Source organism: Dipodomys merriami, unplaced genomic scaffold (assembly GCF_024711535.1).
Source record: "Dipodomys merriami isolate MVZ:Mamm:240054 unplaced genomic scaffold, mDipMer1.0.p SCAF_6, whole genome shotgun sequence".
Lineage (NCBI taxonomy): Eukaryota > Metazoa > Chordata > Mammalia > Rodentia > Heteromyidae > Dipodomys > Dipodomys merriami.
The window spans coordinates 57,545,908-57,561,928 of NW_027206179.1; the positions used below are offsets into that span (position 1 = coordinate 57,545,908).

The 16,021-nt window shown below is 44.2% G+C and overlaps 1 protein-coding gene across 1 annotated transcript in view; it reads left to right on the plus strand.

Annotated features, from left to right (window-relative positions):
• Positions 1-3,298: 3,298 nt before the first annotated feature.
• The window catches only part of Smad9 (SMAD family member 9), a 67,587-nt gene continuing 54,864 nt past the window's right edge, over positions 3,299-16,021 (plus strand). Inside the window, exon 1 of the mRNA XM_070002949.1 lies at positions 3,299-3,366. The gene's annotated coding sequence lies outside the window, so the exon portion shown is untranslated. The remainder of the gene's footprint in view (positions 3,367-16,021) is intronic.

The window sequence follows — 16,021 nt, forward strand, 5'->3', positions numbered from 1 at the left end:
AATTCTGTGAATTAAAAAAAAAAAAGGACTCCAGGCCAGAAGCATGAACCAGCACTGCAGAGGTTACGGTTTCTTACTTTACTCTGTGCTTGTGTAAGAAAAGGAAACACAACTACTTAAAAGATATAATAATAAAAAATGTAAAAAAAAAAAAAGAAAAGCATAATGGTAAACTAATTCCTAGATCAAAGACCTCAGGAAATCTTTTGGAAACCCAGAAAGTATTGGTAGGCAGATAGTAGCCCCTTGAGAGATATCAATTCATCCAAGTTGAATATCTTTTACTTAATCCATTCATCTACTGAAGGGCATCTGAGTTGGTTCTGTATCTTAGCTATGGTAAATAATGCTGCAATGAACATGGTTGTGCTGTTAGCTTTAGTATGGTCATTTGTGTGATATACAGGAGTGAGATTGCTGAAAATGTGCTAACATAATCAAATTCTATGCTTCCATCAGAAAGAATGATATCACCCCATTTGTAAGGAAATGGAAAGACTTGGAAACAATCATATTAAGTGAAATAATCCAGACCCAAAGAAACAGGCTCCATGGGTTCCCTCCATTGTAATAATTACTATATGTCTAGGATAGTCCTAGCAGAGGATCACAGCAACTCAATAGCTATGTACAGATGACCACATATGATGATGCTAATTGAAATGAACTCCAAGATATGGAAACAAAAGGTTTCTCTTTGTTGTTTTTTTTAATGCACTGTGTGAAGCTACTTCTTTTTTCTTTCCTTTTTCTTTCTTTCTTTGTTTTATCCCCTGTTTTCACTGTATTTGAATTTGGTACTCTATGTCTTATATATGTTTATCTGATTTGCAAAAAAGAAGGGAACAACAAAATGGTGAGACAAAGGACAAAGGGTGAACCAATACACAGGACAATATGCTGAAAATGAACTTTACAACTGGGGTGGGGGAAACTGAGGGGGATGGAAAGTGGAAAGAAAATGAGGGAGGGGTAACAATGGTTGACAAGAAATGTACTCATTACCTTACATATGCAACTGTAACTCCTCTGAACATCACCTTGACAATAAAATTAAATTTAAAAAATCTTTAACTTTCAAAAAAGTAAAGGAAACAGTGATGGAGTCATTTCTCTCTCTCTCTCTCTCTCTCTCTCTCTCTCTCTCTCTCTCTCTCTCTCTCTCTCTCTCTCTCTCTCTCTCTCATTTTGTTGGTGGTGGGACTTGATCTGAGGGCTAGGGCACTGTCCCTCAGATCTTCAGCTCAAGGCAAGCACTCTACCACTTGAGCCACAGTGCCACTTCTGGCTTTTTCTGCTTATGTGGTGCTGAAGAATTGAACCAGGGCCTCATGCATGCAACACAAGCACTCTACCACTGAGCCACCTTCCCAGCCCCATTTCTCTCTTTAATATCATTAAAAAACATACACACACAATCCCAAGAATCCAGCCACAAGGTACCATTCTGAGGACCAAGTTTAGTTCATTTGCAAATAAAGTGCATATCCAGCATAATCCTTCAAATACAATCTGTAACTTTAGCAACCCACCATCACACCCAGTAGGGAGCTTGAGTATAGATAGGTCAGGTATAGAAAGATGATTTAAATTTGAAGTTAATAAATTTGAAGTTAAAGCTTGGTGCTTGAAGATTCCACCACAGTGTTTTAAGCAGGGTCATTGTTTAATAATGACAGTAGGATAATGTCACAAAGTGTAACACTTAAAAAATTATTTTAGTTTATTTTACTTTGTGCTGGCATTGGTGCTTGAAAGGTCCTGAGCTTTTGCTTCATTTTTTTTTCCACACAAGCCTGGAGCTTTACCACTTGAATCACAGTTTTACTTCTAGCTTTTTGCTTGTTAATTGGAGATAAGAGTCTCTGACGTTTTTTTTTTCTGACTGGGCTAGCTTCGAACCTTGATCCTCAGATCTCCTGTGTAGCTAGGATGACAAGAATGAACTACTGGGGCCTGGCATGCAGTGCTTTTAGAATTAGAAAAAGCAGTTTAAATCCAAGGCCCTTTGTTTACATTTTGGAGTCACAGGGCCTCTTGGAGGACTGATTTTTGTACACAAGAGCAAGTTAAGGTCTTACTCAAGGCTGTACCTCTGCTATAAATGCCCTTTCTATGAAGAGCTGAGGCCTGATGGGAAGCAAAGGCCATCAGTTAACATGGGTGGCATTTTGGAATACATTCTGGGAGTCTACAATGACCTCAGAGGTAGGTAGGAAGCCAGGCTGTGGAGGTAAGAAGGTTGTACATTAACATTTGCTGTGTGCCCATGAAGCTGTATCTTTATTAGATTAGATAATATTATGTATTATATGCTCGAGTAAGGAAATTACAATCCACATAATTACATGACTAGTTCGAACCACTACTCACCACTCAGACTGATTAGATTTCCTTCTGCCTGTGCCAGTGCAAACCAATTGGCACTGTCACAGTTCTGTGGATCCCCTTTAGAAAAGCAACTAAATCCGGGCACTGGTGGGCTAGTGCCTGTAATCCTAGCTAGTCAGTACCTGAGATCTGAGGATCAAGGTTTGAAGCTAGCCCAGACAGGGAGACTCTTTATCTCCAATTAACAACCAGAAAGCTGGAAGTGGAGCTGTGGTTCAACTGATTAGAACTCCAGCCTTGAGTGAAAATGCTAAGGGATAGCACCCAGGCTTTGAGTTCAAGCGCCAGTATGGGTGCACGCATACACACACACACACAGACACACACGCACGCACGCACAGGCGCGCAGCAAATAACAGTAACCCCGTAGGTCAGAAGCAACAGTAGGGTGCTGGCGGGATCATTCCAGACGGATTCATGGGTGGTCATGGACTTCTATTCTGGTTCTGGTAAACCATCTTCCTTTCTCAATCTCCAGCCGCAGCGTGAAAAAGTTTCAAGTCTGTCTGTAAGCGAGAGGTGTGGACAAGAGGTGACCCCCCCCCCCCCCGCTGGCCTCCCTTGGCCACGATCGCGGGCCAGGGGGTCGCGCCGGAGCAGGGGGCGCACACTCAGGGCCGGGGTGCCGGCGGGGTTGCCCATCACGGCGGGTGTGTGCCAGGCCCACCCGCCCCGCCGCCGCCGCCGCGGGTTTCGCGCACGTGGCTGTGCGGTGCCCCCCCCTCCCCGCCTCCGCTTCCTTACCCTCCCCACGGGCTCCGGGGGCGGCGGGGCGGGGCGGGGCGGGGGCGGGCCCGCGCGCAGGGCTCCCTGGCCGCTTTCCAGCTCGGCGCACTAATACGGGCGATGAGGCTTCTCGGCTCCAGTCTGACTGACGCCGGCTGGGGCCGCCGCCGCCGCTGCAGCCGCTGTCTCGGTCCCCGCCGCCGCCGCCGCCGCCGGGCCCTGCAGCGGCCGGGCGCGCGCAGCCAGGCAGTGAGTGCGTGGGGCACCGAGCGGGCACCCCCGGGGACCACGCGGGGGGTGGGGGGCACCAGCCCTGGGGAGGGTGCGTGCGTGCGTGTGTGTGTGAGGAGGTGAGCCATGACTGGCATCGTGGGGACAGGTAAGCGATGATGCGCGCGCGCGCGTGGACAGCTAAGTTTTTCTTGCACTGGGACATCTTTGAGGTCCTCGTGCGTGTGTGTGTGTGAGTGTGTGGCTTGGCTCTCTCCTTCCCTCCTGCCTCGGTGACGCCGACTCGGAGTGGCGGACGACGGGATGGGCGAGGGGCCGGAGGGGACAGCGCTGGGGACCCGGGCGCAGCGATCGCCGGGCCTGGGGACCGCGCGGCTGCCGGGCGCCGCGGCCTCCACCGGGCTGGGGGGCACCTGGGACCTCGGGAGCTGTCTGAGGATGCTGTCCCGCGCGGCGAGGGGGCGGAGGCCGGCGGGGCGGTGGCCCAGAGCTCGGGCGGGGATGCTCGCCGGCCACCCCGCCCCTCCTCTCCCGCAGCGCAGCGCACCGCACGGAGGACAGGCGCTGCGGAGCCCAGACTCGGAGCTGAGTAACCGGACAGCGGGGATTGGAGATAAATAGGGTTGGGATGGGGGCGTGGGGGGGGAGGGTCGTTAATGGTGACTCTTTGCAGGAGCTTTTAAAACTCTCCAGGGTGCATGTGCCCTCGCTAGCCTGCTGGTTTGTATAGACACTGCCCCCCGCCCCCCGCTACCCTTCCCCCTCTGTTTTACCTTTGAGGCATGCAAAGCGAGAGGGGTTTAAAAAAAGAAAAGTTAGGAATGTTGTTCAAGTGTCTTGTGCTCGGATTGTGTCAGAGCCGGAATGTTTGTCTTTTTCCCCCGCCCGCCGTTCGGTGCCAGCACTCCGCCGAGGGGAGGGGGGCGAGGTGGGGGACAGATACAGGAGACTGGCTGACGCCGGCTTTGTGAACTGTAGGATGGCTGATCGCTGACAAGTCTTCTCCTTGGAGGTCTTCCCTCCTTCCACCCTTGACCGTGGAAATGTGAAAGGATAGTTTGCAAAAAGAAGAAAGAAAAGAAAAGAAAAAAGAAAAAAGAAGGAGAGCAGAGGAGAGGAGAGGAGGGGAGGCAGGCTCTTGTGGACTTATTTCTGGGTTGGACCTGGTACTCCTACGAAATAACCTACAAAATGATGTAGATCTCGTTTTGGGAACAAAATGGCATGTAATTCAATGCATTACATACGCGCGGACTCCGTGCCTGCCATTGCTTGAGTGGATCCAGTTTACAAAGATCATTTCAGTGGCCGTTTAGATTTCTTGGATGATCTTTTGAAAGTGTGGTTTAGCGAGGATAACGTCAGAAGACATTTACAAAGGTTACCTCCTGGGCACTAGGCAGAAGCTTTGAGCATCTCTCTTTTGGTGAACTGTGACTAATACAGGCAATCTCCTGCCTGATGGGATGAGGGCATACCCCTGGAGGTTTATATTTGAGAACTAGAAATCTATGTGCAAAAGGGAAGGAATAAAATAAAATAAAACCCAGACACATTCTTCACTCCAAATAGACAAGGACTCAAGAAATGAATTTCTCTAGGCTTGTAGAAAACCATGAATATGATTTCTGGATCACTCACAGGTTTGTGCAGATGAGAAATAAACGTAGTAGTTTATAAATAAAGAGCATTTTAACTATGATAAGATGACAGAAGTTACATATAAATATATCCAAAAAGTAACTTTATAGTCATAATCACCTTATTTGATGGCCAGGCAATTTCCTGCAGGACAGCCTTAGGCCTCAAGTCTATTCTGACTCAAGTAGCTGTTTTTCTGCTTGACTGGCTGTCTTTGTCAGGGTTGTTTCATGCAGGACTTCTGTGGTTTCCAATCTGGGCTATGCTGAAGAAAATGTCCACGGCGTATCTTGATCTGAGAAAACTCAACTTTTATCAGAACAGTGTTTACAGAAAGTCAAAGATAAATTTTAGATTAACCCACCCTCAAATAACTTGGTATCAGCCTTTAGAAGTAGGCAGGAGCTATTTGACTTTCTCCTTTCATGATCTTTTTCTCCTCTGTAGCCCATTAATGAACAATCAGAAAACAATTGCCACTATCAGCATGGCTGATTACAGCATCTCTGATTACTTAGACAAGGATTGGAATTGGGGTGTGTGGGGGGGGGAGATGAGAAAGAAGAGGGTGTTTTGTTGTTCCTTTGCTTTTTAAATGAAAGATTACGAAGAATTGCTATTAGTAGTGAAAATGGTAAGTTTTATTTGCCCTTTTTATAAAGGATCATGCTTAGTCTGGAGCAGTGGTTTGTGCCTGTAATCCTAGTTACTCAGTATGTCAAGATCTGAGAATCATGGTTCAAAGCCAGGCTAGACAAGAAAATATGTGAGACTGTTATCCCTAGTTAACCAGCAAAAACCTGGAAGTGGAGCTGTTACAGGTAGCCACAGCCTTGAGCAAAACAAAGCTAAGGGACAGCACCTAGTCCTGAATTAAAATTCCAATTCTGGCATTCTCTCTCTGTGTGTCTTTGTTTCTCTCTTCTTCCCTCCTTCCCTCCTTCTCTCCTTCCTTCCTTCTCTTCCTGGTCAACACAGTGAAAAAAAAAGTCAAAAAATTGTTTTAGCTATAGTTGGTGGCTCATGCCTCTAATCCAAGATACTAAGGAGGTTGAGATCTGAAGATCCTGGTTTGAAAACCAGCTGTACAGGAAAATCCATGAGATTATTATCTCCAATTAACCAGCAAAAAGTCCAAAGTGAGCGTGATATTGTCCAAAAAGAAATATACTCTTGGGTCTGGGAAGATGGCTCAGTGGTAGAGTGTTTGCCTTGCATTCATGAGGAGGCCCTGGGTTCCATTCCTCAGCACCATATACGCAGAAAATGCTGAAAGTGGCGCTGTGGCTTAAGTGGTAGAATACTAGCCTTGAGCTGAAGAGCTGAGGGACAGCGCCCAGGCCCAGAGTTCAAGCCCCATGACTGACAAGAAAGAAAGAAAGAAAGAAAGAAAGAAAGAAAGAAAGAGAAAGAAAGGAATATACTCTTTACCTGGCTTGTATAACTGTAACCCCTCTGTACATCACCTTTATAATAACAATAATTTTGTAAAGCCAAATGTGGGGCTGTGGCTTAGGTGTTAGAGTGTCAGCTACCAGTGAAAAAGCTAAGAGACAATACCTTGACCCTGAGTTCATGCCTCCAAACCAGAGCGCGCGCGGGCGCGCACACACAGACACACACACACACACACACACACACACACACAGAAAAAATAAATTGTTTAATAAAAGTGTCATAGATATTCAGTATCAATTTTGCAAAGTTTAATTTAGATTAACAAGAGCGTTATGTTCTTTGCCCGTGGTGAATAGTGATTACTATATCATTAAGGCAGCCAGTTAGTTTATATCAGACATGCTTGCTGCAATAAATAAAATAGCAGTTTCGTCAGGTTCACCCATTCTCCCTCCCCCCTCCCTCCCTCCCTCCCTCCCTCACTCCTTTCCTTCCTTCCTTCCTTCCTTCCTTCCTTCCTTCCTTCCCTCCCTCCTTCTTTTCTCTCTCTCTCCCTCCCTCCCTCACCCTTCTCTGGTGATACTGGAGTTTGAACTCAGGGCCTCACACTCAAGGCTTCACAGGCTTGCTTGTCTTTTTCCCTTGAAGACAGGTACTCTATCACTTGAGCTACACTTTTGTACTTCCCACATTTCCTGTTTAATTGGAGATAAGAGACTCACAGATTTGTCTGCTGGGAGTGGCTTTAAATCTCAATAATTGGATCTCCTCTTTTGTAGCTAGGATTACAGGGTAGAGCCACCAGTGAATGTTCTGCTTTAATATGTTGTATATAAGACTTACAGGGTATAATCCAATTTAAGGGACATTAAAACAAGTGTTTAAGGTTTTGATTTTGCAAAATATACTGCATTAGATGAGATTGGGTGCAGTCAGGGTGGTAGGAGTGTAGACAAAACAGATGGCATTAATTAATAAAGTACAGGGCAGAATTTCTGTTTATTGTTTGAAATTTGGAAACAAGGAACTGTCCAGAGTGAAACAGTAAATAAACATAGCAGTCTCCTCAAATTCTTGCAGTTCTAGGGTACTGGATTTATATTCCGTGGTTAATGCTGTTGGCTGAAAAGTACTTGGTATTTTTAGTTTTTGTTTTTTTATGCCTGCCCTAGGATTTGAACTCAGAGCATGGGGCACTGTCCCTGAGATTTTTTTTTCATTCAAGGCTGGAGCTCTACCACTTGAGCCATACCTTCACTTCTAGCTTTTTAGTGGTTAATTGGAGATAAAAGTTTTTCTGACCCAATTGGCTTTGAACCGTGATCCTCAGATCTCTACCTCTTGAGCATCTAAGATTACAGCCATGAGTAGTGTACTGGTGCCTGGCTTTAAGCTAGCCTTTTAAAGTAAATCTTTCTGTCAGTTCCTCTTTAAGAAAAAACATGTGCCAAGTAAAGTTACTATGATTTCAAGATGCTTGGTAGCATTAAAAGTCATCACAGGGAAGAGTGTATGTTGTGCACATACACATCATCAAGCAATTAGCCCAAAGCCTAGGGAATATGTCCTGGGTAGTCTCCACTCCAGATGCAGGGCTTCTCTGCTTGCTTTCAAGGCTTTCCCTTTACTTGCAAATAAATTGACTGTTTACCTAAAAAGAAGAAAAAAAGACAAGGAAAAGAATAATTAGAAGAAGCTGGTGGCTCATGCTTGTTATCCAAGCTACTCAGGAAGCTGAGATCCAAGGGTTGTGGTTCAAAGCCAGCCCAGGCAGGAAGTCTGCATACATTTCTTACCAAGCATTGCAGCCTCCTCCTTTGTTTACCCTTCACCTCCCTTCCCCGCCTCCCCCCTCCCCCCACCCAACTATACCCCCCTCCCCCCACCCAATTATACCCCCCTCCCCCCCCCCACATTGTAAAGCTGGTTTTGACATGACATTTTGTACTTCTCATTGTTGCAACAGGTCCACCTGAATCCTTAAACGACTTGTTTGTCCCCATCTCCTCCACATGTTATACTGACATCAAATATAGTGAAAGCGGGGGGGGGGGGGGGGGGGGGGGGGGGGTTACACTGTGGGGGAGGGACATACAAAGCAACAAAGAAATAATCTTATAAATGCGTTAGAAACACATTCTGTGAGACTCTTATGTCTAATTAACCAGCAGAAAACCAGAAGTGGAGCTGTGGCTAAGCTCTACCACCAGACCATCTTGGACAGCAGTCCCCCTGGTCTGCCTCACACACTGGGCTCCACTTTCCCAGGCTCATCTTCCCAGTTTTTCCTTTTTGTTTTTGTTATGCTAAAAGAATAAATTATACCTTTCCTGGTATAATGTGTTTTTTTCTCCAGAGCGTGTTCTCCTGTAGGGCAGCCTCCCCTGCCTCCTCGCCTTTCCCTAGGGCATGGGCTTTAGCTGCTGCCTTGCTGGAATTTTTGGGGGCAGGTATATTCCTCTTTTGAACTCCTATAATTCTACATTTTTGGCTCTTTTTTTTCTTTTTTAAATGTACAGGTACTAGACCTTGAACTCCGGGCCTGGGTATTGTCCTTTTGCTTTTTCCCTCAAGGATGGTTCCCTACCACTTGAGTCACACCTCTACTTCTAACTTTTTGCTAGTTAAATTGGAGATAAGAGTCTCCGGGGCTGGGAAGGTGGCTCAGTGGTAGAGTGCTTGCCTTGCATAGATGAGACCCTGGGTTTGATTCCTCAGAACCACAGGAGCAGAAAAAGCCAAAAGTGACACTGTGGCTCAAATGGTAGAGTGCTAGCCTTGAGTTAAAGAGCTGAGGGACAGCACCCAAGCCCGGAGTTCAGGCCCCATGACCGACAAGACCAACAACAACAAAAAAATTCTGATTTTTCTTGTCTGGACTGGCTTTGAACTTTGATCCTCAGATCTCAGCCTGCTGAGTAGATAGCCATATAGGGTAGGTAGGAATACAGATATGTATGCCCGGATAACGTTTTCCACTCTTGTTGTTGGATGGCTTTCATCAAATTACTGCTCTATTCATTGATTCCTTCCCCTCAGATGATGCTTACAGGATTAGGAAGGGACTATGTTTCCTCCACTTTTTGTATTCCCTTCATGGTGACCACAGTGCCCTGGGTAGTACTTAGTCAGTAAATACCAGTTAAATGACAAATCATGTCAGTGAGTCCCTGGTTCCTTCAGAAATAAAAATCTAAAACAGCATTTTGCCCATAGAATAAGTCTTAAAGGTCCACCTTTCAAGAAGGCATTGTTGAACTCCAGTTGAAGACTCCGGGAGAGGCCCTGAAAGCGAGCCTCAGCCTCCCCTTTCCTCGGGAATATTATAGCTGTTCACTGCAGTCAGGAATGCTTCTATGACACCCTTATTGGATTAGCAATTTTCCATATCAAATTCACTAAATACACAATGGAAGCTGTTTAGCCAAAAAAAAAATCCCAGATTTTAATGTAATATATCTACCACCATGGTGCTCTAATGTGATTCCACAAAAAATTGCTAACACAATATGCTGACTCCTCCCCTTCCCCCATATAGCCACATGCAAGTGGATACTGTTTTTATGAGATGTCGGGTCTTGCTATAAGTGAGCCAAACTTCCCTTCTTGGACTTTACCATATAATACTAATTCCCATTTTAGCATCCATCATGTCCTGTTTGGGTGGCTCAGTACCAATTGAGTTAGTATACAGTAATGTGGAACTGGAAATTCTATATAAATAACAGGCTTGGATAATATAGTTGATTGTGTAGTTTTCATCAGAAAGCTGTAATCAACTTGAAACTCGTTATTCAAGCATCAAAGACACTGCACTATAAGGTTTAAATTCAATTTGGTTCAAAATGAAATGAATACATATTAAGAAATAAATTATAAATGTGTATTCACGGGGATGTAGCACTTTAGAAATCATTAGTAATGGAAACAATAATGGTTCTCATTTCACAACTTGTATTTTGTTTAAAGAAAAGTAGCACCTAAAGTAAATGTAAAGGAGATCTATGTAGTACTGATTTTTCTTCTGATAACCATTTTAATTTCTCTTTTTTAAAAATAGTAAATATCAAATTTATTCTTCATTCTCCTCCTCCTCCTATTTCTGTCTTTCGTTATCTCTGTTTCTGTGTATATGTAGTATGTGTGTGTGTGTGTGTGTGTGTGTGTGTGTGTGTGTGTGAGTGTATATGTGTCTGTCTGTCTGTCTGTCTGTCTCTCTTTCATTATTGGTTGAGCCTATGCCACTGATGAGATTATATGAGCTTCCCCTTGGGGGAATTTAATATTTAATCTTCTGGCCACATCCTTTTCTTTCTCAGATCTAGTTTGTTTTTTTTGTGTGTCAATACTGGGGCTTGAACTCAGAACGTGGCTTTTTGCTGGTTAATTAGAGATAAAAGTATCTCTAGATCCTAGTAGAGATAAAAGTGTCTGCCTGAGCTGGCTTAGGAAAAATGGACCAAGAAAAAAAGAAAGAAAGAAAGAAAAAGAAGAAAACAAAATTTGTCTGAAGATGTGGCTCAAGTAGTGGAATGCCTGCCAAGAAATCACCAGTCTCTGAATTCAAGCCCCAGTACTGCCAATAAATAAATAAAATTCATGAAACACAAGAAACCAAAACTGGTGTATTTATGTAGAAGCTGAGAAAGTGTGCCACACTAAGGTTTAAGACTCCTGTAGTTTTATTTCTCTTGATTTATGTTTCTACTTCATTGTTTTCTACTACTAGTACAATTTCATTTTCAGGAGCAGGAGTTGAACCAAACATTTGCCACATACAAAACTTTGTGTACATAAGTACTTCCTTATAGAGCGTTGACTAATGATATGTTTGCTCAAAGCCGTCATTAGGTGTTGACTATGTGTGCAAACAACGACAGTTGGTGCCTAGGTATTACTTCAAAGGAGTGGCACCTTCTTTGCTTTCTATTGTCACTGTGTCTACATTTATTACAAGATATTTGAAAGACACAATTTTTTGTTCTTTCAAAGTACTATGTTGATTCTAAAATGTTGGGTCATTATACAGATAGCCATTACTTTAGAATGTGGAACTTGTAAGTCTTACTGGCCTTTATGGTTTGTTCCTTTCACCATAATTTACACTCTGACTATTGTACTGAAATCATACGTGAGGCCTCAACTAACAACAGCAAAAATTAAATCATGGGCTCCAGGTTTTCAAAGCATAAAGTGGAGGGGGTCCAGAAAAGAATATATCAAAATGTTTCCATAATAATAAGACTTTAAACATCTCACCACTGATTATAATCTATTTGGCTTCCTCCCCTCCCCTCTCTCCCTTCCTCCCTCTCTTCCTTCCTCCTTCTTTCCTTCCCTTCCTTCCTCCCTCCCTCCCTTCCTTCCTTCCTTCCTTCCTTCCTTCCTTCCTTCCTTCCTTCCTTCCTTCCTTCCTTCCTTCCTTCCTTCCTTCCTCCCATCCTTTCTCTCTTCCTACTTTTCCCAATTAGAATCCCATTTTTACTGTGTATAAATCTTGAGTGACTCTTGACAAGGATAGTGGGGATAACTGAGCCCATTGGAGGTTTGGGAATATAAATCAAGGTAGATGAGAAGGCAGAGGAGGAGCAGAGACTCTTGCAGTGAGTTTTTGTGAGAATATCAGAATGTTGGTGACATTCCAAGGGTACACTTGTCTGGAGTTTGCCCTACTTTTCCCCTGACCCCACTGGCTCAAGAGTAAGGGGAAGACCAGCTTCTCTAGAGGCTGAAATTGAAGATCCAGGTTGACTCCAACCTAGGCAAAAAAGTGAGATCCCAATACAATAATAACAACAAAAAACCTGATGTGGTGGCTTTTTTCTGCAGTCTGTTGGAGGCATGGATAGGAAGATCACATTCTAGGATGGCCTAGGGAAAACAGACGGATCCAACCCAAAAATTAAAGCAAACAATGCAGATGCATGAGTGATAGAGTGCTTTCTAGAAAACCCAAGGCCATGATTTCAAACTCTAGTACCACCAAAAATAAAACAAATAAAGCAAGTGAATTGGAACTCCTTGCAGGAAACCTCTCTCTGCCCTATCAGCTGACTGGGAGACCCATACCTTCTGGAGCAGGTACTCCTAGTGATAGTGCTCCTTTCATTTGTGTGCTGCTAATGTGTTTAGATTTCAGTCTCCTGTTGGGTCTCCTGTTATCTGTTCAAGTGCAAAGGATGGACTGGAAGTCAAGAAGTGTAGGTAAGTGAGCCCAACTTTAATGGAGTAATTAGTAAGCAATTTTACACTTAGCATGTGAAGAACCCTCCCCACAATGACTCATTGGTCCCAGAAATATGAGGTTCACATTCTCTCCCAGACATCAGCCTAAGTTACATTACCTTCTATTGGGTAACTTGACGCCATGGACCTCCTCTTGGGTTGGTTATTTTTGTTTATTTATTTATCTGCCAGTCCTGGGGCCTGGGTGCTGTTCCTGAGCATTTTTGCTCCAGGCTAGTGCTGTACTACTTAAGCCACAGCTCCAGTTTCAGATTTTGGGTGGTTTATTGGAGATAAGAGTCTCATGGCCATTGCTGCCTGGGCTGGCTCCGAACCTGAGTAGCTAGGATTGTAGCACCCAGCTAGTTGAATTTTATAAGAGGACTCTTGGCTGTCTCCATCCTGTTTTGTTCTTTGGTGGCAGGAAGGGTCATGTGCTCTCTGGCATATTTCTATACATTTTCTCTTTTTAACAGTGTCCTCCCTCCCCCCCCCCCCCCCCAGCCCCTTCTACTCTGTCCTGTTTATCTACCTGAAGGCTTTCCAGTGCATGAACTTTATCACATCGGCAGGCAAGCTATTGGTAAATTTCCACTCAGAACCAAGTACCTTATCTGGACAATAGACCAACAGTGACTTTATTTCAAGCACTGTAAACTGGAATATCATAGTCCATCTCTTGTCTTAACTGCTGGGCCCCTGGTATAGCATCTGGCTGGTCCTTGATATTCTGTGCCTTTAGTTTCTTCCTTCAACTTCCATCCCGAAAGGTCAGGTGGAAGGAAGGATAGGAAGTCTGGATTTTGATCTATAGTCAGGGAACTTTCAAAGGGTTTCAATGAGAATCACATAACTGGATATGTATTTGGAGGAGAGGAAAGGCAAATTGAAGTTGTATAGCTGCTTTTAATGGTTACAGTCACACTGCGCAGATGTCATAGTACTTGACACATGTGTGTCACCGCTGCTCTCTGTGTGTCCAGCCGCTAAAAATCTGAGCTTCAAGCTGGGTGCTAGTGGCTCATGCCTATCATTCTAACCACTCAGGAGACTGATATCTGAGGATCTCAATTAGAAACCAGCCCGGACAGGAAAGTCCATAAGATATTTATCTCCAATTCACCGCCAAAAAAAAAAAAAAAAAAAAGGCTGGAAGCAGAGGCGTGTCTCAAATGGTAGAGTACTAGCCTTGAGTAGAAAAAGCCAAGCAAACACATGAAGCCCTGAATTCAAGCCCCAGTTCCTGAACAACAAAATCTGAGCTGCTTCAAACAGCCATGCATACGTGGTGCATTAAGTGAGTCTCCTCCATTAGTTTGGAAATTGCATCCTTTAGGCCGCCTTTGGCAGGAAACTTAACCGCCCTCAACACATACATCGATAAAATTTCAAAACTGCCCACACACCATTTAACAGAAACACATTTAAAGTGTTATTTATAGCCATTTAACACTTCAAGCTGGCATTCACGTTCAAGCTGGTGTTCCATAGAGCGCCACTTTCAGCAGAGAGATTGTTTAAGTGCTCAAGAAGTACAGGATGCATTATATAATGCCTTTCAAAGAAATTTATTGCTATCACATTAACAAAGGAGTTAGCAGAACTTTAGATTGGTCACATGAGGCTTAATAAAAGGCTGGTGAATGTTCGTGATAAAACTGGATTTTACTGTCATACACTCAAGCATTTGCTGGGTGGCCTTCTGCTTTGCTAGACCATGGGGTGACCAGGCCTGTGGCCATTAGCAGCTCAGCCTTTCTTAGCAAGCGCCAGCCCCTGTGCTTTCAGGAGTACGAGGGGTCAGGTGTGACAAATGCAGTTGTGAAGGTGTACATTGGTGCTTCAGAGGCCTGGGGGGGGGGTGGTGGCGGGAGGAGGAGGAGCGCAGAGGAAAGATGATCACAGCTGCTTCCCCTGGGTGTTGGGATGCCACTGGGGGAGGTCTCCAGGAAGCTGGCTCGGTCCTCAAGGAGGAGGTTGATAAGGATATGGCTGCCCAGAGGCCTCTCAGCACAGTGGGAGGGAGGGATGGGATCCAGAAAAGATGACACTGGGAGCTGGAGTGGTACAACACTTGCCTAGAAATGCAGGCTGGGAGACCCTTTGCAAAGAGTGTTGCTTGAAGTTGATGCTACAAACATCTGGGCACATTGTCTGTTTAGTTTCATATAAATTGTATAAATGCATCTTCATAGTAGAAGTTTGGGAGACATATTTTATTTTTGTCTTATTTTCTGTGTTGTTCTCAGGCTTTTTTTTTTTTTTTCCATTCCTGGGGCTTGCACTCACGGTTTGGACACTGTCCTGGGGCTTCTTTTGCTTGAGGCTAGCACTTACCACTTGAACCACAGCACCATTTCTGGTGCTTCATGCATGCTAGGCAAGCACTCTACCACTAAGCCACATTTCCAGCCCTCTGAGCTCTTTTTGCTCCAGTGCTAGCTAGCACCCTACCATTTGAGCCACACCTCCCTTTCCAGCTTTTTGGGGGTTTATTGGAGATAACAATCTCACAGACTCCCTACCCAGGCTAGCTTTAAGCCTTGATCCTCAGATCTCCATCTCTTTAGTAGCTGGGATTGTAAGTGTGAGCCACATACTCCTATTATGTGGAGGTATTATTGGGTAAACCAAATTTGCCTTATTCTACATGACTAAACACAAGAATATTTAAATTTCACTTTTTAAATTTTTTTTTTTATTTTTTATTTTTGGGTCCGAACTCAGGCCTGAACTCTGGGCCTGAGTGCTGTCCCTCAGCTCTTCAGCTCAAGGCTAGCGCTCTACCACTTGAGCCACAAGCCACTTCCGGCTTTTTTTTTCTGCTTATGTGGTGCTGAGGAATCGAACCCAGGGCCTCAGGCATGCAAGGCAAGCAGTCTTCCACTGAGCCACTTTCCCAGCCCCTAAATTTCACTTTTTAAATGTATTTTTATCTTATTCTAGAGTTGGGTACACTGTGATCCAACCATTACTTCAGTTTCATCGGATAAAAGCCCATAAAATAAGTAATAAGAAGAAAGAAAAGATAAAAGATAAATACATAAAATTCATTAGGGATAAAAAGACAATAAAGCACACACAAAAAACAATCTCACTTAAAGAAATCAGAAACCTTACACTCACGTTTGATTTTTTACATTAGGGTACCTCACATCATACCACAGGCTGAGAATGATTTATCTGGCTCTTGTTTAGAGCAAGACAGATTTGTGGCCATGATATGAAGTACTAAGTAAACTAGTATTTTTAGAATTTGTGCTTAAATAAAACATGTGGGATGTTTTGTTTTGTTTTATGGTAATCCTAGGGCTTGAACTCAGGGCCTGGGCACTGTTCACACCTTCTTTTTGCTCAACGCTAGTACTCTACCACTTGAACCACAGCACCATTTCTGGCTTATTCTGTT